Consider the following 19,047-nt stretch of genomic DNA (forward strand, 5'->3'; position numbering starts at 1 on the left):
TCCTGTTCGGCTCCGAATCATGGGTCCTCTACCGGCACCACCTACGGCTCCTAGAATGCTTCCACCAGCGTTGTCTCCGCTCCATCCTCAACATCCATTGGAGCGCTCACACCCCTAACGTCGAGGTACTCGAAATGGCAGAGGTCGACAGCATCGAGTCCACGCTGCTGAAGATCCAGCTGCGCTGGATGGGTCACGTCTCCAGAATGGAGGACCATCGCCTTCCCAAGATCGTATTATATGGCGAGCTCTCCACTGGCCACCGTGACAGAGGTGCACCAAAGAAAAGGTACAAGGACTGCCTAAAGAAATCTCTTGGTGCCTGCCACATTGACCACCGCCAGTGGGCTGATAACGCCTCAAACCGTGCATCTTGGCGCCTCACAGTTTGGCGGGCAGCAGCCTCCTTTGAAGAAGACCGCAGAACCCACCTCACTGACAAAAGGCAAAGGAGGAAAAACCCAACACCCAACCCCAACCAACCAATTTTCCCTTGCAACCGCTGCAATCGTGTCTGCCTGTCCCGCATCGGACTGGTCAGCCACAAACGAGCCTGCAGCTGACGTGGACTTTTTACCCCCTCCATAAATCTTCGTCCGCGAAGCCAAGCCAAAGAAATGACTGTTGAAATGCTTAAACAACTTCTAGTGACTCTACTATTTATTAATAATATTTATTTTTTATATATGTGTATAGGTTCTTTGTATATACGTGTCACTTGACTGCACGTCTTTTATGACTGTATGTGTGTTTGCACTGATTTGCACCATGGACCAGAGAACATTGTTTATCAGGTTGTTCTGATTATAATCAGATGTTAAATAAACCTGAACTTGGATCTGCCTTTGTTCTTCCTCTCTTTGAATTGATCTTACTGAGAAACATGCTAATAACCACTGCTGATAAGGAAATCAAATGACTCAGCTTGCACCTCGATCAAGCCATGCCCCTCCATTGTCTTCAGGGCTTGTAACCACATTAGTCAGTTGCCCAGTCAAAAGAGCACTGAGGACTTTTTCATTGCAATATGTTCAGGTCAGAATATCCTTGGAGTGGTGTGCTTGGGTGGATCAACTGGAATGCAGGAGGGGATCATCAACTATCCTTTCAAACTTCAATTGTTTTCTGTAAACAGTTGGAAATATACTGTCATCCACCTCAAAGTCCAGTGATGTACTCAGGCACTGTGACAGGGTTCCAAGAAATAAGAAAATACATGTCACAATTTAAGCAATGTTGGCTGTTTGGATTTACTGAACTGGATTTGGAGAATTTGATTGACAAAATTAATACATTCTCTGATGAAGATCGCTTGATGAGACAAGGTCTCCAATATCAAGGTCCTTTCTCAAGCTGGAATGTCAGCCCAACTGCACTGGGCAGGACATGTTGTCAGAATGCCTGACAGAAGACTGCTCAAAGGCATCTTTTACGGCCAACTGTCCAGTGGTACCCAAAATCGAGGAGGCCAGTGACTATGGTACAGGGATGTTCTACACAGGAGCTACAAGAAAGCTGGCTTTGTCCTATCAACGTGGAAGGATCTGGCTCAAGATTACTCTCAGTGGAGGAAAGCCATCAGAAAAGGTGGGGATGCTGCTGAGAAAAAGCTCAAAGATGCAACAGATGAAAGGCACAGGAGTCACCACAACAGAGCTTCTGCCCTTGTTGCACCTCCAGGCCTCACCAGTGCCTGTCAAGGACTGGCCTGTACAGCCACTCCAGGATGCACATATCAAACCCCACAAACTGACTGAAAGGAACCATCATCACCCTATGCGATGGATAGCCAGAAAAAGAGAAAGGCACAGGCACTGTGACAGGGTCCCAAGAAATAAGAAAGTACCTGCATCACAATTTCAGCAGCTTTGACTGTTTGCATGTACAGTACAGGAATTGGTGAATGTGGCCGACAAAATTACTGTCCTTCAAATGAAAGTACTGTAATGATAGTGATCATGTTTGCATGGCCACTGGCAAGGCCTTGATTATAGTTACTGTTTGATTAGACTTGGCTGCCAGCAGGGGACTGACACATGGAGCAGGTGACACAGTATGCAGATCTATAATGGAGGTTTGCAACCTCATGGTGCTGTTTACAACAACTTTAAAGTAAAGAACCCACACATATGAATACAAGATGAAACATAGTGTCAAAAGTGGGTTGAAGGAAATTAGAAGGAAATACTTTAAAAGGAAAATCTAAAGTCAGCAACTGATCTGTGAAGAGAAGCTAACAAAGTGAAAAATGGAAGGATTACATCCACCAGTGAAACTTCAGTTGACAGGTAATGTGATTGAAAATTGGAACAGATTTAAACAGCATTTTGGATTGTATTTCATGGCAGTCAGAGCTGATGAGAAAAGTGATAAAGTGAAAGCATCAGTTTTCTTACATGTTGCAGGTGATGAAGCCTTGGAGGTATATAATAACTTCACATTTGCTGATCATCATCAGAGAAAGTATTAATTTTGTTGACCAAATTCACCAAGGAGACAAAATGAATCTGGAAAAAATAATGGAACAGTTTGAGGCATACTGCATACCTAAACATAACGTGACATTTGAGAGGCACAGATTTTTCACGTGTACAGAAAACAGAAGAAAGTATTGACCAGTGTGTGACTAAATTGAGAAACAGAAGCAAAATGTGTGAATTTGGTGGACTGTCTGACTTTCTGATAAAAGACAGACGAGTGTGGTATTCCAGATAATAGTTTAAGAAAAAGATTGCTAAGAGAGCAAAATCTAGTCCTGGAAAAAGCCATAGCACTCACATCAAAGTGAAACACAAAGACAGAGAGCATATGCTAGCATTCATCGTGATACCAAAGGAATGTGCAGGCCATAATTTAACAGCCTGTGAGAAACTGAACCTGGTAAAAATAGACCTCGTTGTGGAAAGCCAAGGAGAGACAGTCTGTGTTGAACTCATGAAAGAGTACAATGACCTATTTCAGGGTCTAGACTGACTTCCAGGAGAACACATGATCCAAGTGGATAAACATGTGCCACCGATAATACATCCATGCAGAAAAATTCCATTTGCACTTCAAAAATGACTAAAGGCAGAGTTGGATAGGATGGAAAACCTGAACATGATTCAGAAGGTAGATGAGCCAATGGAATGGGTGAGTTCACTCGGCGTTCTGGATAAAAAGAATGGAAAGCTTAGAATTTGCCTGGATTCAAGATAACTAAACAGAGCAATAAAGAGAGAATACTTTAAACTTCTAACGCATAAAGAAATCGTGTCACAGTTTGCAAATGCAAAGTTTTTCTGCAAGTTAGATGCATCATCAGGATTTTGGCAGTTAAAATTAAATGAAGCAAGTCAACACTGTGCATGTCAATAGTTCATTTGGCAGATACAGATTCCTAAGGTTACCATTCGGAATAGCCTCAGCTCCTGAAGTGTATCACAAAACTATCCATATGGTCTATGAGCACCTGGGCAGAGTTGATAAATCAATGGATGACAGCATAGTATGGGGAACCACGAGAATGGAGCATGATGAAAGACTAAAGAAAGTGCTGGAAGCAACAAGGAAAGCAAACCTGAAGCTGAATAGAAAGAAATGCCAGCTCGGGGTGACAGAACTAACATTTATAGGAGATATTATTGGCAGTAAGGGGATCGGGCCAGATCCCAGAAAGGTGTTCACTGTTGGGGACCTGCCAAGGCCACAATGCAAAAAGGACGTACAGAAGTTTAATGGAATGGTCAGCTATATGGGTAAATTCATATCCAACCTCTCAGAAAAGATGGCTCCATTGAGAAGACTAACAAAAAAGAACATTGAATGGGAGTGGAATCATGGGCATGAACAGTCATGGAGGAAACTAAAGAAACTGCTCACAGAGGAAACAGTTCCGAGGTTTTACGACCCAGCAAGACCAATCAAGATGTCATCAGAGGCATCACATAGTGGACTCGGTGCAGTTCTTCTGCAAAAATATGATAACTGGCAACCCACTGTGTATGCATCACGCTCAATGACAGACGTGGAGGCGCAATGCGCTCAAATTGAAAAGGAGCTGCTCAGCATCACATACATAGTGAAATATTTCATCAGTTTGTGTCAGGACAAGCAATCAGTATAGAGACTGACCATAAGCTCTTGATTGCATTGTTCCAAAAGCCATTAAATGAATATCCACTTAGAATACAAAGAATGATGATTAGGCTGAAACGCTATACATTGAATGTAGTATACCCTCTGCGTAAGCTAATGTACACAGCAGACACATTGTTTAGAGCTGTTGACATGAGAGGACCCGCAAACACCAAAATGGATGAAGATGTGAATGCCTTCGTGGACATGATCACAAGTGCGCTGCCCATATCTGATGCAAAAATAGAGCTCATAAAGTCAGAGACACACAAAGATGAAACACTGAGACAAATGAGAAAAAACATCTTGGATGGATGGCCCAACATGAAGCAGGACTGCTCACCTGACATTTCAGAGTACTGGAACTGCAGGGTGGAACTATCAGTGGTTGAAGACATCATCTACAAAGGAAGCAAAATCCTTATCCCAAAGAGTCTGAGAAAAGAGAAGCAAAAAAGGATCCATGAAGGACATCTCGGAATTGAAAAGTGTAAGAAAAGAGCATGAGAGGTGATGTACTGGCCAAGAATCAACAATGATATAACAAATGAAGTGTCAAATTGTACAATATGCCGGAAATATCAAGCAAGCAGTCCTGTAGAACCATTAAAACCACACCCAATGCCATAGAGACCTTACCAGAAGGTAGGCGCTGACCTATTCGAAAGTCAAGGGAAGAACTATCTTGTAGTCACAGATTATTACCTCCCTGTATCCAGAGGTGTGTAGACTGAACATCACCATTGCTGATATGTACCACTGTAATACCAGGTATGAAAGCCATATTCTCCAGACATGCTGTGGCAAGTGATGTCTTTACAGACAATGGACCCCAGTTTTGCAATTTAAAGTTCTGACAGTTTGCCAAAGAGTGGGACTTTGTATACATCATGTCAAGTTCTCATTTTCCACAGTCCAATGGTCTAGTGGAAAAATCAGTACAGACAGTGAAAAAACTGATGAACAACGCAAAAGACAGTGGAACAGACTTCTACCAGAGCATGCTAGTATACCGCACAACACCGCTCGAGTGTGGTATGTCACCAGCACAACTCCTTATGGGATGTAGGCTAAGATCAAACCTACCCATTCAGGAGGACCTCCTAAAAACAAAAGGGGGGGGGGGACTGAGGAAGCTCAAAGAACAACAGAAAGAAAAGCAAAAGTATTAATTTGACAGAGGAACAAAAAACTTACCGGAACTCTACACTGGTGACCAAGTAAGGCTAAAAGAGAAAACAAGCTTATGGACTCAGAAAGGAACTGTCCTTAGTGAAGTCCAACCAGGATCATATATCATTCAGACAGATGAAGGTGCTGTTCTGCGAAGAAATCATCAAGACCTTCAAATGGAACCAGCCACGGTAGATGGAAAGACAGATATTTTTGAACAATCTGAATTCACATCTGAGGCAACAACTCAGATTTAAGGACAATCTATCAGGAGATTGTCAAGACATATGAATCCTCCTAAGAGACTCATAGAGCAAATTTAAAGACTTCTGTTATAGAATGAAGTAGTGCTATCTTATTCACTCTTCTAGTGTATGTAGATGTGAACACACAAAACAAGTTTTAAAAATGTTAACAATGTTGATAATAATGAAAATGTAAGTTCTTGGCATTAAAGTTAAAACTGCAGTTATACAAATAAAACATGTTAGTTAAAAGTAAGCTACTTTTGTTTTAAGAAAGGGAGATGTAATGATAATGATCATGTTTGCATGGCCACTAGCAAGGCCTTGATTATAGTTACTGTTTGATTAGACTTGGCTGCCAGCAGGGCAGGAGACACAGTATGCAGATCTGTAATGGTGGCTTGCAGCCTCATGGTGATGTTTAGAACAACTTTTAAAGTAAAGAACCTTTTCCTTCATCCATGTGTTGCCTAAGAACTCACATATATGAAACAAGTACAGAATGCTCTCTGTGTAATTAATAAGTGAAAAAATGTTTACATTTAAATTTTAGCTTTTTCTCTTTGGTAGACCATTTAGCTCTGAGACAAAGGTGAATGGTTCAAGCAACTGAGATAAATATCCTTACCTTTCAATGTCATACTGAGGTAGTCCTGCACTGTTGGAACTGCCATCTTTCAAATGAAGTTTAATCTGCCATATCAGGTATATAATTACAGAGCATTCAATTGGGGATTTCTCTTGACATTCAATCTAATTTTAGGTTAATCAGAAAAATATACCATTAATTTATTTTCTGTTTGAGGGATACTGCTGTTATTGCATTAACTGTTGACTTTCCTAACATTCCATGGCTGTAAAGTGCATTGGGCCATCTTAAGGTCAAGAAAATAGCTTTTTAAATGCAGATTCCTTTTAATTTATTCATGGTGCTAATAAATTTTTTGCTAGACAGAAATGACAACTCAAATCAGAACAGTCTTGCCAAGGCACCAACCTATAGAGTTATCCAGAGTCTAATTATTTTTTCCAATGTATAATTCAGGGCGTATCTCAGACTGCCTGTCAATAGAATGGAAATGAAGGGAGGAGCTCTGCGTCATCAATAAAAAGGCTTTAAAATTTATTTTATTCTACAAACTTTGTACTTCCTTATCTAAAAAAATAGTGAAAATTTGTTTAAATATTAACTTTCCACAATTGATTTTCTATAATGTGAACAATGAGGCTGCAAATACCATTAATAGTTGTATAAAAGTAGGATAAGGGAATACAAATAGTTGCTGAATGTTTTCAGTCACAATTACTGCTCCCCTCAAAGTTAATCCAATTTTACTGACTAAAATTTCAGCGTGCAGGCACTAAAACATAAATTGAACAGGGAAAATAAATCGGAAGTTTTACACATGCATTCCTATTGGCCGTGTTAGCAGATAGAAATGTTGGCCTCTAGGTCAGTGCAGAAAGTAAAAAGAAAATCATGTGCAGAGATTTACGTGAAGAGTCAAAATTCAGAATAATGTTTGATGAAATTAAAAGTAAATATGATTTCAATGTAATTAACCCTTGGATTTCGAGGTTTTCAGCAGATGAGCTGTTAAAAAGGAATGTGGAACAGGAAAGGGTTCTTGCACAGAAAGGAAGAATCAGAAACAGATTGGACCTGTGACAAGCTCACACATTTGGAAGAATTATCTTGGAACAGATTATTTTAATCCTCCTGGCTATGTCAATTGTACCAAAATATATACAGACAAGTATTGTAAGCTAGAGAATTTTTTTTCTCAAACTTAGCAATTCAGATAAAATATTGCAACATATGGGTCTCAAAGCAAAACACTAAATGTAACTAGGTTAACAGCTTAATAAATACATATTATGTATGAATTATATTGTTATTTGAAGTTTATTTTTTTATTCTTGAGGTCATTATTAAAATAATATAATTCCTTGCTTCTGAAATACTCACTTTTTCCATTTCTAATTTAGATTTGATAAGTGCTCTCTGATTGTGGTCCGCAAGCAAGTGTGACTAAAGTTCTTGGTCTTTTGAATTGGTGTCAGTCAAGAAGATGGGACCAAGAATAAAAAGAACAAACTTTCGACCATCTCAGCAGACCAGGAAGGAAATAAACTACAGGTATACCCTGCTTTGTGAAACTAGAGCATTTCTATGACAACTTTTGTAAGACGAAGTGGCATAAAGCGAAGGCCCATTCTCGATAATTGAAGGTTATTTTTGTAAAAGCAAAAACCCATTCGAATCCTTTCATAAAAGCGAACACAGGTTTCTTCGTGAAAAACGAATTTGCATAAAACAAGTATTCGTAAAACAGGAAATACCCGTATTGATGTTTTGAGTTGAAACCCTGCTTCAGAAATGAAGCAGCATTTCAACCCAAAACATTAACATGTCCCTCTATGGATGCAGCATGACCTACTGAGTTCCTCCAGCAGTTTGTTTTTCACCAATGAATTAACCAGTTCTTCCATCTCCATAGGATCAACTTCTTAGATTCACAAATAATCTCAGGTATTCTCTTTTCATCTGATTTTAACTGAATATAAAAGTCTTTGGGCATAAATAGGCAGAGTAGCAGAGATCAAGCCTGTGGATTGGCAGTCAAAGTTCTCGATAATTGATAATGGATGTATGTTTGAATCCTGCTATAGCAGATGGAGATTTAATTTCAAATAATCAAATAAACCTGAAATTTAAAGAAAGTGTCTCCTCTGTCAAAGTAACAATGAAATTGCCAGTTTATCATAAAATCCTATCCGTTTATGAACTGGAAGGTTCACAACCAAAACCAATGACAACAGAATGTACAGATACAGATATTAATTATTGTCATGTAATAAAACAGAAATGAAACATTATATAAAATTGCCTTTAAGATGCCATAGGCAGACAAAGATTCACCATTAGTATTAGCATTGCCCGGAACCCTTATAGTCAGAGATAGAGAAGCAAAAGAGAGTCTGTGGATTTGCTTCTTGCACTCCCACAGCCTCTGGAGCTTCACAAGAATTAGAATCAGAATTTATTGTCATGAACAAGTCTTAAAATTCGATGTTTAGCGTCAGCGTCACAGTGCAAAGATTCATATTATGAACCATCTTACAACAATAGATACAGTACAACAAAGAAAAGGGAACAAAACTGAAAATACCACATAACATATATAAGATAAAACTTCAAACAGTATAAACTCGGTCTTGCCTCCACTGCAATGGGCGAAGACAGAAAAGACATTTTAAAAAATTATATATATTAAAAAAACACCTAACCTATGAATAAAAAAAAAACATTTGAGCAGCTTATCCTGAGGGTTACGTATATTTTGTAGCTTTTGATTCATACCATGAATCAAAAAATGAAAGTAGGACTAGATCTTATCTGGAAGAGTGAGCACATCTAATCATATTAAAAACATTTACGTCAAATTAAAATAAGACATAAAACGTCACCGTGTATCTTCAAATTTTACCAATGAATCAAATGCATGATATCTAATTATTTTTTTTCTGAACTTAAACAAAAAATAATATGAGAAAACCATTGAAACCTTGTTGGAGGTCTAGGGTCTTTCCATTTGAATAAGATGGCTCTTCTTGCCAACAGTGTTGAGGAGGCCACAACCTGTTGTGCAGGTACAGAAAAACTCCCTATGTCTGGTTCAATAACCCCAAAAAGAGCAGTTATTGGATTGAAAAGATATTAAATGTTTATTTCAAATGCTTGTATCTAAAGATACAAAAGACCAAAACAAAGTTTTTTAAATTAAAAAAAATCCTAAATTGGAACCAGATTGGCGATGTATGTTTGAGTATTGGCTTAGATATATCCTTATTGATCTTGGAAAAAATAAATGGAAGAGAGGCCCCCATTAAAGAGGCCACTGAATACTGCTGTATAGATTTCAATTATAAATTTGTCCATAATGGATGATCAATCCAATTTGTCAAAACAAGAAATCCAAAGAGTTAGATAATGAATATTCACAGCCCATTAATAAAATCTAAAATTAGGTAGGGTCATACCTCCATCTTCATTCAATTTTTGTAAATAAAATTTATCCAATTATTTTGTAACTGAAATAAATGAAATCCAAATAATACTGAGTTTTGGTTCTTCCAAATAAAGGAAAAAAAAATCTTTTGAGTCAATATTATCAAAATAAGACTTCAGGATGAAAATAGATTGAAATAGATATAAAAACTTAGATAATATTATCATTTTAAGTGCATTAATATGACCTATTAAAGATAATGATAAAGGAGACCATCTAGAAAATGACAATAAAAATTTCACTTTTATGAAGGTTTAATTTATATCCAGAGAAATAGCTGCATTGAGGTAGATCTGGGATAGATCTTTCAGGATCTGAAATATAGAAGGATAGGTCATCTGCGTGCAAAGAAACCTTATGAGTTACTCCATTTCTGACAATCCCTTGAGTCTCATGAGTGACTCTAAGGGCTATTACCAGAGGTTCTAAAGCTGGATCAAATAGCAAGATGCTAAGGGTGCATTCCTGTCTAGTTCCACTAAACAGCCTAGATAAGGGAGATTTGTTATTATTAGTAACCACCATAGCTAAGGGGGTACTATAAATCAATTTAATCCATGATATGAAGCCCATACAAAAATTAAATCTCCTTAATATTTCAAGTAAATAGTTCCACTCCATTCTGTCAAAAGCCTTTTCAGCATCTAGAGAAACTACACATTCTGGAATTATGTCTGAAGGGGAATAAATAATCTGTGGATGTTTAAATGTGAATAATGACCTTTAATAAATCCAGTCTGATCTTTAGACATAACAGAGGGAAGGATATTTTCCAACCTACTGGCCAAAATCTTAGAAGGAACCTTAAAATCTACATTCAGCAAAGAAATTGGCCAATAGGAAGTACATTCAGTCAGATCTTTAAATTTTTTAGGAAAGATTTTTTTCTTGTTCTGAGATTGGCATCTCCATACTAGGCAGTGATTCAACCAGCCAGAATACTCTCCACAGTACCCCTGTAAAAGCTTTCATGAGTTTTTGATGACATACTGAATCTCCTTAAACTTCTCACAAAGTATAGCCACTGGTGAGCCTTCTTCATGATTGCATCAACATGGAGGCTCCAGGACCGATCCTCAGAGATGTTGACATCCAGGAATTTGAAGTTCTTGACCATCCCCACTACTGAGCTCTCAATGAGGACTTGGTCATGTTCACCTGTCTCCCTCCTTGATCTTGCTAATGTTGAGCGCAAGGTTGTTGATGTGGCACCACTCAAAGAGCTGATCCATCTCCCTCCTGTATGCTTCCTCATTGCCATTTGTGATTCTGCTGACAACTGTGGTGTCATTGGAAAATTTGTTGATTGCATTGGAATTGTGCCTGGCCACACAGTCATGGGTGTATAATGAGTAGAGCAGTGGGCTAAGCACATATCCTTGGGGTGCATCTGTGTTGATAACCAAAGAGGAGAAGATGTTGCTTCCAATTTGTACTGACTGTGGACTTCTGATGAGAAAGTCAAGGATCTAGTTGCAGAATGGGGTACAGAGGCCTAGAGTTTGTAGCTTCTTGACCAGCACTGAGAGAATAATGGTGTTGAAGGCTGAGCTGTAGTCGATGAAGAGGAGCCGTATGTATGTATGAGTTGCTGTTTTTGAGGTGAGTGGAGAGCCAGCGATATTACATCTGCTGTAGAGCGATTGTGATGACAGCAAATTGCAGCAGGTCCAGATCTTTGCTTGGGTATGTGTTAATTCTGGCCATGACCAGCTTCTCAAAGCATTTCATTACAGAAGAATTTTGTACTTTTGGGCAATGGTCATTATGGCAGCTCACACAGCTCTTCTTTGGCACCGGGATGATTATTGCCCTTTTGAGGCAGGTGGGAACCTCTGATTGCATCAATGAGAGATTGAAAATATCCGTGAACACTCCTGCTAGTCAGTTGGTGCAGCTTTTCAGTACGTTGCCAGATATGCCATCAGGACCTGACGCTTTGCAAGAGTTTACACTCTTGAATGATGTTCTAATATCGTCCTCAGAGACAAATATCACAGGGTCCAGTTCAGTTCAAACCTGAGCCCAGATCCAAACCTTCTACATGATGAGAAAGCCTTCAGCACCCAAGGGCCTTCAGGAGTCCTCCTTTCCCTTTGTCTGGTTCTCAAAATCCAGTCTCCAGTAGCCTGGCACCTGGAGTGAGTCCTTTGACCTCAAGTTACCAGCAGCCCACGGCCTGTGTGGTCTCCTTGCCTGCATCACCAACAGCACGCCAACTGTGTGTGACCTTCAGCTGCTGAGCCCCTCACAGGTCTGCCACTATGCTCACCATCCTTGGGGCCGTCTCATCTGCTTCTCCTTCTCAATGGGATTTGTTCTCTCTGCCCTGTTATACATGTCCTGCACAGTCCAATGTGCTCCCCCAGAGTCTGCAATTCTTGTGGCCCCCTGCTGAACACAGGCACCATAATCTTGGGCCCAGACCCCACAGTCACAGGATTATAAAATAAAACACCGTCGGCTCATTTAACAAGCCATTTAAAGTCTATATGGAGCCATTAGCAATAGTACTGGGTAGTAGCGCCCTGCAGGGGAGGCTGTGTCTCCGCAGGTCTGCACCCGTGGCAGGGCTGCCATTACACCAGCTCCGGCAGTGCCACCACTTTTTCCTCCCACTTTCCCCACAAAGGTTTCCTCATTTTCTGTCTCTCTGTAGTTCTCACTCATTTCACCAAGCTCACCATTTTTGTTTGCCTGACCCTCCCAATTCTGAATCTTTCTGGCGCTTCCTTATCCTGCTATACCTGCAGCCAAAGTCACATCACTATCCACACCTTGCCCATCTTATTCTCCTTCTTGCTATCCCAGGATTCTCTCAAGCCAATGCATCTCCTTCTCCTGCGCAGAATTTGGCCAGTAATCACTCTTATGTCCATACTTGCACGTGGCCACTCACCAACAGTGCAAATATCTAAAGTGCTGCTACTGTGATTAACATGCAAGACTGAAGTGTTTTTAGCTGCATGGGGGTCCAGTTTTTAATGTACACACATATTCTAACAGAAGTTAATGCAAAGAATGATGGAGACACTTTCTGAGGTTGGAACCTGTGCCGCTCTAAACTGCACGTCAGTGTATGTCAGGCACATGCATTGTAATACAGTCCAAAAATTGAGGAGTGGGGATGAGGGCAGGGAGGAAACCTTATTAATATAAAATTTAAAATAAAATTATGAATTCTATGTTACATGGCCATGTCATTTAAAGTGCTTATTTTATTATTCCTGAAGATGACATCAGAATTAAGGCCATGATGTAATAAGAGAAAAGTCTTGGTACCATCCCCAAAATAATCCCACTATTTCCCAACTGGGGGAAAAATAAACAATGTATTTTCAATGTAATACAGTAATGGGCACATTACACAATCAAGAACTCAGGTGAAAATGCATGTACCATTGGTAAAGGCAATCATGCCCAACTTTTGATTTGTCATTCAAGAGTTATATAATCAACCCATTCAGTGAAACAGTATCAGCAGCTTTTTATCCAGCAAACTGTGTCACCTTCTGGGGCCCAAAGGTATTAAATCATTACAGATAACCTGAAGAAAGAAGATCACATAAATTATATTAACAGTACCAGAACTGTCCATTACAAATTGGAAAGCTACTCTATTTTCTCTGCATCTTTTATTATTGTACCAAATGGTATATACATAATTAACTAGTGATTGTAATGACTGCGCTGGGTGGGTCACGTCTCCAGAATGGAGGACCATCGCCTTCCCAAGATCGTGTTATATGGCGAGCTCTCCACTGGCCACCATGACAGAGGTGCACCAGAGAAAAGGTACAAGGACTGCCTAAAGAAATCTCTTGGTGCCTGCCACATTGACCACCGCCAGTGGGCTGATATCGCCTCAAACCGTGCATCTTGGTGCCTCACATTTCGGCGGGCAGCAACCTCCTTTGAAGAAGACCACAGAGCCCATCTCACTGACAAAAGGCAAAGGAGGAAAAACCCAACACCCAACCCCAACCAACAAATTTTCCCCTGCAACCGCTGCCACCGTGTCTGCCTGTCCCGCATCGGACTTGTCAGCCACAAACGAGCCTGCAGCTGACGTGGACATTTACCCCCTCCATAAATCTTCGTCCGCGAAGCCAAGCCAAAGAAGAAGAAGTAATGACATGCTTAAACTTGGTATTATGGATATTGCACATGCAATGACTTGATTTTTCATACTGCGAGAACTAAAAAGTATCAGCCCTTCTCTTTGTGGAATTAATAAAAACCTTCCTGAATGCGAAACCCAATATATTTAGTAGATCAGTTCACTGGGCCCCGAGTACTTGTTCCTGAGAACCTCAATCTATCAATCACCACCTTGCCCTACTTTCAATGTTTTCTTTCCTAGCTCGTCTTTGTCCATTTCTCTCAGAAACAGCTGGTGGCACAGGCTGACAACCTAAAGAAAAAGTGATATTTAAAATTCTTACAAACTTACGGTCTCCTAATTTTTGGAAAGGAATTAATTCAAAAGCAAATTGCTAGCTTTTATTTTAATGACCTTATTACTCAAAATCTTGACTTATTCTTTCACCTTTGTAGAAGCTAATCTTGGCCCACTTAGACCCTCTTTATAGCTCACTGATTCCAATCCTTATGGATTTTTTAATTTAAAAGCAAAGAAGTAAACAACTAATTTTATGAGACATAAAATTATCATTATGGTTTCAAATAGCTTAAAATTAAAAAGTCAATATAATGGAGAACTCATTTTTAGTTCAATACTTGGTACTTTATCCATTTTCAGAAAATGGATAAAATAAACAGAAGTCACGACTTCAGGCTTTACTGACCCTTCGCTGAGTTAATCACTTGATTTAGTGTCTGTTTCTGAAACAAGGCTTCCCCCTAGTGTTCACTCAAGGTATTAGACAGAAGCTTTGCAGGAATCCATCATTCTGTGTAGGATAATGTAACTTCACATTGTGAAGAATAAATTTCAGAAATTATTAGATCTTAATAATATATCTTTGTCTCCTCTAGATGCTGAATAGACCCACTGTTCCTCCAGCATTTTGATGTTTTTATGACAGAAAATCATTTGCTCATCACATTGGTGAAACTTCAATGTTCTAACCAAGCCTAAACACATGATTTGTTCTGTTTTCAAACAATGCCCATTTAATGTAATTCTACAATTATGTGGAGCATGTCCTTGTACCTCTCCATCTCTTTATCTTTTTGTCTCTTCTTATTATGTTTTTAAAATCTACTTCTTTGGTCATTTTTTGCAGCTATATATGGGTTGTTTAGGAGAATTTTTAAGAGCATTGAACAAGCAGGAATTTTCTCTAATTAAATATTCTGAAGACAAAAGATATTATCTCAAACAGCAATAACAAATAGCATTCTGTTATTCCAAGTACAGTAAAATCCGTGTTATCCAGAATCAAGCGGCCAGCAAAAAATAATTGGGGCAAATAAATGGGTAAAGAATGCTATAAAGTTTGAAATTGGTGCTCCTTGCCATTAGTTCTTCATTCAGGCAATAGACGGTCTTCAGCAACCAGAAAACTCGCTTATCTGGCATATACCAATCCCCTTAGGTGCCAGATACCAGAGGTTTTACTGTACACCCTGCGATCTATCTGAGAATGAACTTTTCTATTGTGGTTTGGTGTGAAATTGTTTCTGATGAAAACTTTCAGTAGCACCTGGATACATGTTATTGTATTAAGGAACCTGAAAATAAGCTACTATTAATATGGATGCATGTGACGAATACTGTCTGGACTATCTCATTCCTGTTTTCCTGAAACCTTGTGGTAAATAAATTGCTTACATGGTATCTGTTCAGAAAAGTTAATAGTTGGAGGTGCATAATCACCAAAACTTTAAATCTGTGAAATTTGCAAAATGTTATCTGTTCCTTTAAGTAAATTTTATGATGCATCGTCAATATAATAAAAGTTAGCGACCTTGTACCAATCTCCAGAGAAATTCAGTAAATAAGCTAAAGGAAATTACTTGTTCAGATAAAATGACATTTAATCTTGTTCTAGGATGAAATTTCCTGAGATATTTTACTTGTTCAGAAGTTTAAATTTAGATAACATTAAAAAATTTTTGAAATCTGAAATAAAAACAAAAAATTCAGAGAGACAGAGTTCACATTTCAAGTTGATGACTTTTTACATCCATATTGCAAACTGCAGAGAAGGGGAGGGGGGGCGAGGTGAAGAGAACTAAGGGAAAGGCTTTGATAGGGAGGCAGCCAAGCAAATGGTGGTGCCATCAAAACTACAGATGATCTACGTGGGGGGGTGGGGGGGGGGGGAAGGCTCTCTGTTGATTGTAGGGCTATGTCATCTCATGGCACTTTTTTCTTGCAATCTGGGGCAGTGAACCAACTCGAAATCAAGAGACCACCAAGACCTGCCTCTTTAATTTATGTACACTATCAGGTATTCTTGCATACAATGAATTCTTCTCAATATACCTGCAGTATACCAAGTGGAGCTGCACATCAAATCTGTGCTTCACTTCCCTTCTACTATGTAAATTTAGAGATATGGTACATTAACAGTCCCTTCTGGGCCTATGAACTTGTGCTATCCAAAAACCCTCATGTGACCAATTTACCTTCCAACCCCACATGTCTTTGGGAGGTGGGAGGAACCCAGAGCACCTTGAGGAGACCTGCTTTGTGAAATGTACAGTGCCAGATTCTATCTGGGTCGCTGATGCCGTAGTATTGTGCACCAACCGCAACACTAACCTTGCCGTCCTATCCTGGTACCATTATCAGAACAGATGCTCAGAGATATGAATCATAGCATTAGTGTCTCTTCTCTTCTGGTGTGCTCATGAGCGAAGTGCTGGGGTTATTAGGAAGCTCAATAAAGGCTTATAAAAAGAGAATGTTGGATAAACTCAGCAGTATCTTTTATAGAGCAAAGATAAAAATACATAACCGACATTTTGGGCTTGAGTCCTTCATCAAGGTATGGAAAAATGTCAGCAGGCGTCCGAATAAAAAGGTAAGGGGGGGAGGTGGGAAAGAAGAAAGAACCCCTGTCTCCTTTCCTTCCATGCTCCTCCCCCTCGCATCGCCCTTTACTGTTTTACGTGGACGCTTGTTGACATTTTTCCATACCTTGATGAAGGGCTCAAGCCCGAAACATCTTTGCTATATAAAAGTCACTGGTTGACCTGCTGAGTTTCTCCAGCATTGTGTTTTTACTTCAGCCATGGCATCTGCAGACTTTCAGGCTTTACAATAAAAGGACGGTAAAGCTTGGCTTTACTTGGAGGAGTGAACTGTAGACATACAGGAAAAGACATCAATGGCTCTGAGGGGAGAAAGCCTGCTAAAGTTCACACACGGACAAATAAAACTTGAGAATGTACTTCCAAAAGTGGCAATGATTAATGGAGTTGCTCATTATGGGATGAAGCCCATAAGAAAAATGAGCAACCGAATGAATTGATAGACACATTGTATTTAGATGCTGATCTTTATGAACCACAACTTAACAAAGGAAAGGAAGCACAAGATATTGCAACAATTTTCAGAATCAGAATTCATTGTCATGAACATGCCACGAAATACATTGTTTTGTGGCAGCATCACAGTACAAACATTTCTATAAATAACCTTAATATAACAGTGCAAGAAACAGAAAAAGACAAAGTGAGGTAGGGTCTGTGGTTCATTGTTCATTCAGAAATCTGATAGCAGAGCGGAAGCAGCTGTCCCTGGGCCACTAGGTGCTCATCTTCAGGTTCCTTGATGGTAGCAGAGAGAAGAGGGCATGGCCTGGGTGTTGGGGATCCTGGAAGATGGAGGCTGCTTTCTTAAGACTTCACCTCTTGTAGATATCCTCGATCGAGTGAAGGCTGCCCATAATGTCACAGGCCGGGTTGACAACCTACTGGAGTTTTTTTTTCCTGTAGTAAGCATTGGCACCTCCATTCCAAACGATGACGCAATCAGACAGAATGTTCCGCATGGTACACCTGTAGAAGCTTTTTACCGAATCTCCTCAAACTTCTCACAAAGTATAGCCACTGGTGAGCCTTGTTTGTGATTGCATCAACATGTACTTTCCAGAACAGACCCTCAGAGATGTTGGTACCCAGGAATTTGAAGTTCTTGACCCTCTCCGCTACTGAACCCTCGATGAGGACTGGGTCGTGTTCTCCTGATTTCCTCCTGAAGTCCACAATCATCTCCTTGGCTTTGCTAATTTTGACTGCAAGGATGTTGTTGTGACACCTCTCAACTAGCTGATCGATCTCCTCCAGTACACTTCCTCATTGCTGTCTGAGATTCTGCCGATAGCAGTGGTGTCATCGGCAAATTTGCATGTAGCATTTGAATTGTGCTGAGCACACAGTCATGGATGTATTGTGAGTAGAGCAGATGGGTAAGCACACATCCTTGAGGTGCGCCCGTGTTGAGAAGGAGACATTTCCAATTTGTACTGACTGTCATCTTCCAATGAGGACATTGAGGATCCAGTTGCAGAGAGGGTTTCAAAGACCCAGAACTTGTTGACTGTCACTGAGGGAATAATGGTGTTGAAGGCTGAGCTGTAGTCAATGAAGGGTAGCCAGATGTGTGAGTTGTTGTTGCCTAGGTGTCCAGAGCTGAGTGGAGAGCCAGTGATATTGCATCTGCTGTGGAGCAATTGTGACTGTCGGCAAATTGCAATGCGTCCAGTCCATTACTTAGGTTCATGTTAATTCTGACCATCACCAGTCTCTCAAAGCATTTTGTCACAGTAGTTGTGAGTGTTACTGGGTGAGAGTCATTGAAGTAGCTCACTCTGCTCTTCTAGGGCACTGGAATGCTCTTTTGGGAACCTCTGCAGGAAAGAGAGATTGAAAATGTCCGAGAGCACTCCGGCTAGTTGTTTTTTTGTAGCAAGTATCAATCAATCTAATTGTATTTAAGTAATTATTTTTTATATGTCTTATTCTTATTTTTCTTGAGTCCATCCACAATTTTTTCTCATTGTCCACTAACATATTTTGACAGAGATTTTGCCCTTTTGCTAAAAATAAAATAGGTCCAGCCAAAGCTCCATCCCATCATTTTGCAGAAGTTATTACCTTTCAATTCCCAGTAACCTTAATGAGTTCCCCTCATTTGGCAATGATTATTTGCAGCATAAAATTTGCTTTCAGCATTTACAGAACATTTTGACATTCAGGAATAAGTTAAGTGGTTTAGTACCTAATTGAAGATTCTTCCCTCAGCTTTCTCAAGATTGGCTATTATTTTTCATTGCTGCTCAGAAAGCGTGGTTCAAGGAAAGGAACATGTTGTTTAAGGCAATGTTTTCAGGGATTTTGTTAACTGTAGGAAAGGGTCATTTGGGAAATTGTAAAGGTCCGTAAAGTGACAGGCTGTTAGGATAAGATGGAAAATGATGAATTGGTTGACGTGTTTTAGCTTTCAATTGTGTGACATCACAATG

The 19,047-nt window shown here is 39.7% G+C and overlaps 1 long non-coding RNA gene across 4 annotated transcripts in view; it reads right to left on the reverse strand.

The window, feature by feature from the left end:
- LOC138743414 (uncharacterized) overlaps positions 1-19,014 on the reverse strand; it is a 63,990-nt gene extending 44,976 nt beyond the window's left edge. For 2 of the 4 annotated variants that reach the window (XR_011344865.1, XR_011344863.1), the window contains exon 1: positions 18,804-19,011. This is a non-coding gene — a long non-coding RNA (uncharacterized lncRNA). Of the gene's footprint in view, positions 1-18,803 lie in introns of all 4 variants that reach the window. The other 2 variants (XR_011344864.1, XR_011344866.1) reach the window with 2 other exon arrangements.
- Between the last annotated feature and the right edge of the window lie 33 nt (positions 19,015-19,047).

Source organism: Narcine bancroftii, chromosome 9 (genome assembly GCF_036971445.1).
Source record: "Narcine bancroftii isolate sNarBan1 chromosome 9, sNarBan1.hap1, whole genome shotgun sequence".
In the NCBI taxonomy this organism is placed as follows: Eukaryota; Metazoa; Chordata; class Chondrichthyes; order Torpediniformes; family Narcinidae; genus Narcine; species Narcine bancroftii.